The sequence below is a fragment of the Apodemus sylvaticus genome, chromosome 16 (assembly GCF_947179515.1).
Source record: "Apodemus sylvaticus chromosome 16, mApoSyl1.1, whole genome shotgun sequence".
In the NCBI taxonomy this organism is placed as follows: domain Eukaryota; kingdom Metazoa; phylum Chordata; class Mammalia; order Rodentia; family Muridae; genus Apodemus; species Apodemus sylvaticus.
In genome coordinates this window covers 62385518-62393063 of record NC_067487.1, presented here as the reverse complement: position 1 = coordinate 62393063, position 7546 = coordinate 62385518, and positions in this window count along the sequence as shown.

Below are 7546 nucleotides of genomic sequence, written 5' to 3'. Positions count from 1 at the left end.
TGGTCATGGCATCTCTTCACAGCAACAGAACCGTAACTAAGACAGTACATACTGAGTTTGGTTACCTGCACCCAAGTTGGGCAGCTCACAACCATCTGTAACTCCAGATCTCTCTCCTAACCCTAAGGGCACAGACACTCAAGTACAAATACTCACAGATGCAGAGTTAAAAAGTAATGAAGTGAATCTTTAAAATAATTCCCAAGTACACTGATATGTATTATTGCTTTGTTTGTACCAAAACAACATCAACTGGGGAAGGGGGAGTCAGTGCCTTCAGTTGTGTGCCCACTCGTGACTCTGCCAGGCTCCAATGGAGAGTTTCAATCTAATGGTCATACAGATATTGAGGACTGGTCTTTTGCTATCTATTGTAATGCTAAGTGCAGGACCCCCAGACCAGGTTGTCCCAGAGAGTCTGCATATACACTTTGACCACACATTATTTCTGATTGGTAAATAAAGATGCCAATAGCCAATATGTTTCCCAGGCTTGAAGGTTGGAGAAGGACCACTGGGGAGAAGAAAGTGTGGGAGGAGAAGCCACCATAGGTTAGCTGTAAACATGTGGTCCTGTGGACTGGTCAAAAGGAGTTAAGAGCAACCAAGATGAAACATAGTAAGTAGTAAGTAATAATTCAGGGTTAATGATAGGAAAGTAGATTCTACTAGCATAGAGGCTAGGTATCTGCCCAGCTTTTGTGCTGTTTAAGGCACAAGATAATATGCAAAGGTAAATATAAAGGTTGAATGTGGTTTTTATTCAAAAACTAAATGATCTAAGGCAGGTAGAAACCTCGGCAGGTCAGGATTAACAAATTTCTACAACACATAGATGGCCCTGATTAAATTAAATGGGCCACAAAACAAATCCAGAGGTTTGAATGTAGGGAAGGGATTGGTAGGAATTTGGTGGTGGTGATGGTGGTGGGGTAATAAAGATGGGAGGAAGGTAAGAAAGGGTGACTGTATGAGGTAATTGTCTGCTTCTGTGATAAAACGTAATGACCAAGGCAACTTATAGAAGAAAGAATATATTTGGACATATGGCTCTAGAGGATTGGGAGTGTGCCTTGGCAGGGAATCATGACGTCTGGAATAGCTGAGAGCTCACATCTCTAACCACAAGCAGGAAGTATGAGAACTAGCTAGGAAAGACCACCACAGCATGCTTCCTTTCAGAAGGCCACACCTCCTAAACTGATCAAACAGTGCCACCAGATGGGGATATTTAATATTCATATTTAAATGCCCGGGACTATGGGGAACATCTCATTCAAACCACCACAATGTAAACAGTAACAATCAGCATATATGATGTACATGCACGAAATGATCGAAGAACAAAATTAATCAATGAAAACAAAATCCAGACTCGCTCTACCCCTTGTGAGCTCAGTGGCTGTTCAGTTTCCAAGCGCTTGAAAACTTTCTTCCCTGATAGTTGATCGTTATGGCTTCATTGATAGACCTTGTGGTGTTTTATCCTACACAGCTTGGTGTAGCTGGAGATTCATGGGAACCCTGAAGTCCCGAGTTCTTTGCTATCTAGATTCCATTTTAGCCTCCTTGCTGAGAGGCATCTAGGAGAAGCTAAAATCTAGCAGGTGGCCTTTCTGAGATGGTTCCATCATGGACCAAAGTCTAGGTCGAATTGATTCTCTAAGCAAGGCCAAGGACATAATATCTGAGGAAAGGTTCCTACTGTTAATATGATTTTCCTGTTATTCCTAAATATATAACAATCAGTAAGTATTGATCTACCCTTTTGAGCAGATTTCTGCAGACCTACAAAGATGTACTATATCGTAGTGATGTTACATAGGCAAATAGATAATGATTCTATAGAATTCCTTACTTGATTCAGATAATTTTAGGAAGAAAGTTCTTAGAGATGGTCTTAGAGTTGCTAGAAAGATGTAATAAAGTTAGAATCAAGGATAGAATGTGTCCACTCACAATAGTAAGACTGCATAAAAAATACAATGAGCTTTCATAATTATACTAGAAGGAGAAATAGACTTGAGACAAATTTATGTTCAAGGAAAAACATTTAGGTTCATCGATAAAGTCACAGGTGCACACTATAATAAGGCAAAACCATGTAAAAACTGTCACTTTGAACTTATAATGAGCATATTATAATGAAACACTGCTTTGAACTTAATATCAACATCCTTCTGAAATTCCCATTTGGTGTAACATTTTATCTATATGTTATTATAGGTAATTTTATGAAGAACTTTTTCTCCTAAAAAGTATAAAAGACAAGAGAAAAGAAATAAAGCTGTTGACTGAATGGTTTGGCTTGGGGAGCTTTGCCTGATCCATCCATCCATCCATCCACCCACCCACTTACCCATCCACCCACCCACCCACCCACCTACCCATCCACCCACCCACCCATCCATCCACCCACCCACCCACTCACCCATCCATCCATCTATCCACCCACCTACCCACTCACTTACCCATCCATCCACCCACCCACCTACCCATCCATCCATCCATCCATTCACCCACCTACCTGCCTACCCACCCACTTACCCATCCACCCACCAGCCCATACATACATACATACATACATACATACATACATACATACAAATGTATATGTTCATCTGTCTATATGTTTATGTGTAGGGTTTATGTGTATGTATGTAAGCATGCATGAATACTTGTGGAGTTGATTGTGACAGACAGTTGGGTCCAGCCAGTGTGGGTGTGTGAATGTTTGAATATATATGTGTCTGTGCATATTTGACTGTATAAAGCATCTAATTCTTTTCCTTTCCTTCCTCTCTGGTTCACAAAGAGTTAACCAGCTTAGCCAGAGAGGCTTCTCCTGAAGACTTCTCCTGAGACTGCACTTTGTGGTCTCAGAGGAACTGAGGCAGGTCTGCTAGCACTGCAAAATAACTTAGACTTAAGACAGATAAACATTTTATTATAGAAAAGGCAACCCTAAATATCTCACAAGACCAAATCTTGTCACCAATGCTCTCCCCTCTCAGTTACCTTCAAGAGAGAACCAATAAAGAACTGCCAGGATTGGCCCCCCAAAACCTCCTGTGATGATTTGGATAGGAATGACCCCCATGGACTGATGTGTTTGAATATTTGGTCAAATATTCAAATATTTGGTCAATTTCATAGGAAATGGCATTGTTAGGAAATATGGTCTTGTTGGAGTAGGTGTGGCTTTGTTGAAAGAAGTGTGTCACTGTAGAGGTGGCTTTTGAGGTCTCCTAATCTCAAGCTACAGTCTTCTTCTGCTGCCTGAGAATCAAGATGTAGAACTCTCAGCTTGCTCTCCAGCACCACGTCTGCCTGCACGACACCGAGCTTTCTGCCATGATAGCAGACTAAACCTCTAAAACTGTAAGTCAGATCCAATTAAATACTTACCTTTGGGGTTGGAGAGGTGGTTTAGAGGTTAAGAACACTGGCTGTTCTTCCAAAGGACCCGGGTTCAATTCCCAGTACCCACATGGTGACTTAAAACTATCTGTAGCTTTAGTTCCATGGGATCTGACATACTGTACACACATACTGTAACACACAAGACATGTGTGCAAACACCAATGCACATAAAATAAAAATAATTTATTAAATGTTGTCCTTTATAAGAGTTGCCTTGGTCATGGGGTCTCTTCACAACAAAGAAATCCTAAGGCAGCTCCCTCTCTCCCTAAACCCCAACATCTGTGTTTTCAGTCCAGTGAGACCACTAACCTTTGTGTCTCTTCCTTGTGATGGAATAGGCGTGTGGCGCTAACAGAAAGTTTGGATGATTGGAAGGCTCACTTTACTTGTAACCTTCTACCCTGTCCTGCTGAAAACAGTTATTTTCATTATAATTTCATTAATATTCTATTAGGTTTCTAGAAATGTACACCCAGTACTACTTATTATACATAGAAGGAAGCAAGAGACTCTTAAAGTTCTTTTTCCTATAAGGACAGCAAGCTTTTCCATTCTCTCTCTCTCTCTCTCTCTCTCTCTCTCTCTCTCTCTCTCTCTCAAGCTTTTCCATTCTCTTTCTCCTTCTTTCCTTCCTTTCTTTCTTCCTTCCTTCCTTTTTTCTTTCTTTCTTTCTTTCTTTCTTTCTTTCTTTCTTTCTTTTTCTGAGACAGGGTCTTTCTCTCTATATCCCTGGCTGTCCTAGAACTCACTATGTAGACAAAGCTGGCCTTAAACTCACAAAGATGTGCCTGCCTCTGCCTCCCAAGTCCTAGGATTAAAGGTGTGTGCCACTGTTGTATATAGTTCCTACTACCATGCTTTAAGCTCCAAGTGGACCACACTACCAGCCCCACCCAGGTTCCCTTGGACCTCCTGATGAAACGCACGCACACACACACACACACACACACACACTAGCTTATTTTTAATATGCATTTAGCTCACTGGCCAGGTTCTTCTAAGCCTCTCTCAGCTACTGTACCTTCTCTTCACTCCCAGCTCAGCACCTCTAACTCTGCCCTCAATTTACTTTCTCAGTTACCTTTAGTCCTAGCTCAGCACCTTAAGTCTTGCCCTCAGCTCATTTGTCTTTCTAATATCCCGCCTGCTACCCGAGGCCCAGCCGGGGAAGCAGCCAATGGCCACTCCACCCAAGCTCTCACATGGATGGTGGCTCTCTCTCCCTCCAAAGCATGGTGAATTCTCTCTTCCCCCTGCATCTGCCTGCTTGCCTGTGGGATCCTGGAGGTTCCACCTCTTCTTTATAGCCATTGGCTGCCAGCATCTTTATTGATTGATCAAGAATCAATTGGGAACCAGGACCTTTAACATTCACACACAGATTCCTGATCAGAGCATCAAAACCACCCCCTCCACACCATCATGCCTGGGATCAAGCTTGTTTCTTAAAAGTTGGATAATAAATACCTTTCACCCAGTGTGATAGCTAACCTTGGTTGTCATCTGACTGCATCTGGAATCAAAACTGAAGCCCCGAACACTCCTGTGAGGGATTTTCTTGATCAGATTATTTGAAGCAGAGAGATTCCCCCTAAATGAGGGCAGTCCTCTGGTGGCAGCACAGATAAAAGGACAAGGACTGTGTTGCCGTGACATCCCTTCACTGGTATTAGAATTAACTGTTTCAGGATTCTGATGTAGACTGAAACCAGACAGTCTCCAGGGAATCCTCTAGAACTCTGGTGCCGGACTGGGGCCTGCTGAGACATGCAGCCTTGTGGACCGCAGCTGCCAGATTCTCGTCCTTTTCAGTGTGAGCCTGCCTCTATTGGACTACCCAGACTGCAGTCTATAAACCACCCTAACACATCCCTTCTGTTCCTGTAGAGAACACTACGACCTGACCAGACCATCCAGCTTCATCAACTCTGTCACCACACATCTCTGTCATCACAGCTAAGTCACCACACACCTAAGTCATCACAGCTCAAATCCTCAGTGCTGCCACAGACACCAGCAAACCTGTGAGCAGGACTCTTTATAATCAAAACTTCATTTGTATAGACAAGCAAGTGAACTGCCAACCATAGTTCACCAGCTCCTATGTGACAACACCCTTGCACATTTTTGCCTTACAGATCGACTATTTCAGGACTCCAGGCATCTCACTGACTCACCCCAATTCTGGATTAAATTAATTATATTCCCAAGATGGAATGTAATATGTTTCTTAATTCCTGTGTTAAGGCATTAAGCATTTTCTGGTAAGTTAGGACTGCCAACTTTTGAAGGAATGTCACTCAAGTTGATCCGACTGAGCTCTGAGCATGAGTCATCGGTTCCCCTGTCCATCATCATTCACTGTTCTAACCTCTGCTATGCATGCTGGTGACATAAGAGGCATGTCATGTGGTCCAACTTGCCCTTGAAGTGAGGTAAGTCCACCAAACACCATCACCTCGACAACCCTAAAAAGAAAGCCTTTATTGATGACTGGGTACTGCATGGGGAACTTGTCCAAATCATGCCACCCAGAGCCTTATAGTCCTTTTTCTTTCATATGAAAAACCACATCCTGGTTGTTACACTTCAGTTACCAAGAAACAGAGCTACAGAAGCCAGAAAATCAGAGATAGAATGTATAAAGCCTCCCTGGAACTACGGACCAGGCCTTTGATGAATCAGGTCTTTGTCCTTGCTTTGCCTGGCTTGTGTGCTAGGTGCCTGTAGCACAGCCTCAGCTGTGCTAAGGCCTGGGGACACTGAGACGGCATGACTGGTGACACAGAATCATGCCGCTCATTGTATCTGGATCACTGTTTGAGGGACAGGATCTCTAGCTCTGTGGTTAGAAAAGCCACTGTAAAAAGAGACAATAAAAGTCAGATCCTAAGGGAGGAACTGCTACCTGAGAGGGGGATTGCTTCTTCTCTGAGGTGCTGTGAGGTTTACCAGAGAGGTAGACATGCCTCAACAGCCAGAAGGGTCAGGAAGCGCCACAGCTTCAGAATCTGTGGTAATTTAAAAATGTATTTGTAAATTTCTTGTGCCATCGACCTTCTAAAGATAAGGTTAACTCCTCTGGACTATGAGCTGGATTTTACCTGCTTCTAACAGACCATAGAGACATGGGACAGTGAATGATGCGAAGAACAGATCCTAAAAAGCAATGCAGTACCCCCCCCCCAGCCTTCCACCACCACCACCACCACCATCACCACCACCATCACCACCATTCTCTCGCTCTCAAGTCTCTCACTCTGCAGGAAATCAGACATCATGTGACAATACCACAATGACTGGAATGGAACGGAGAGCCCCGCCACCAGCCAGCACTGCCTTGTCAGCTGTATGAGTCCCTTCAGTCTGCTATGACAAACACATCCAGACTGGTGGCTTCCCTCCAGTTCTGAAGACTAAGAAGACCTCAGTCAAGGTACTAGAAACTTCAATATCTGGTCAGGACTCCTTTCCTGGATCAGAGGTGGATGACTTTATATTTTTTGCATAATAGGAGAGGTGAAGGAGTTCCACCCCCATGACCTAGACAATTTCAAATTTGATATTTCGATCCAAACATCATCATGTTGTAAATTAAATCCCAACAAGGGAAATTACAGAGGAACACACTGAGTCAAAACAGAGACTATCTTGGAAGTAGGTCTCTGGCCTTACTCATAAATCATTGGACCACCACAGTCTTGGCTGACATCTCTCATACCCTCATCACCCTCATCACCCTCATCATCCTCATCACCAGCCAAGCAGGTCCTGAATTCCTGAAATTCAGGAGATAACAGAGTCTACTTCCCTAAGCCCTCCTTTGGGGAGCAATTTTCATGCAACAGTAGATAGCTAACAGGGACTTTGCACCCTGTCAGAGCTGTGGCTGGGGTCACATGGGAGACTCACCTCCCTCGGTTTGCCGCATCCGGCTTGAGATGAACACAAAGCAAAGGTCTGCTCCCTTTCCTGCTTAGCACATGTGTCTGGCTGATGGCTGCTGACCTCACAGAGACATTCCCATGCAAAACTTAGCATTGGGCCCCCAAAGAGCCACAGCCTGGGACACCCACCCCCTGGGCAGACAACATTTGGAGATGACGCCACAGCCCATCCC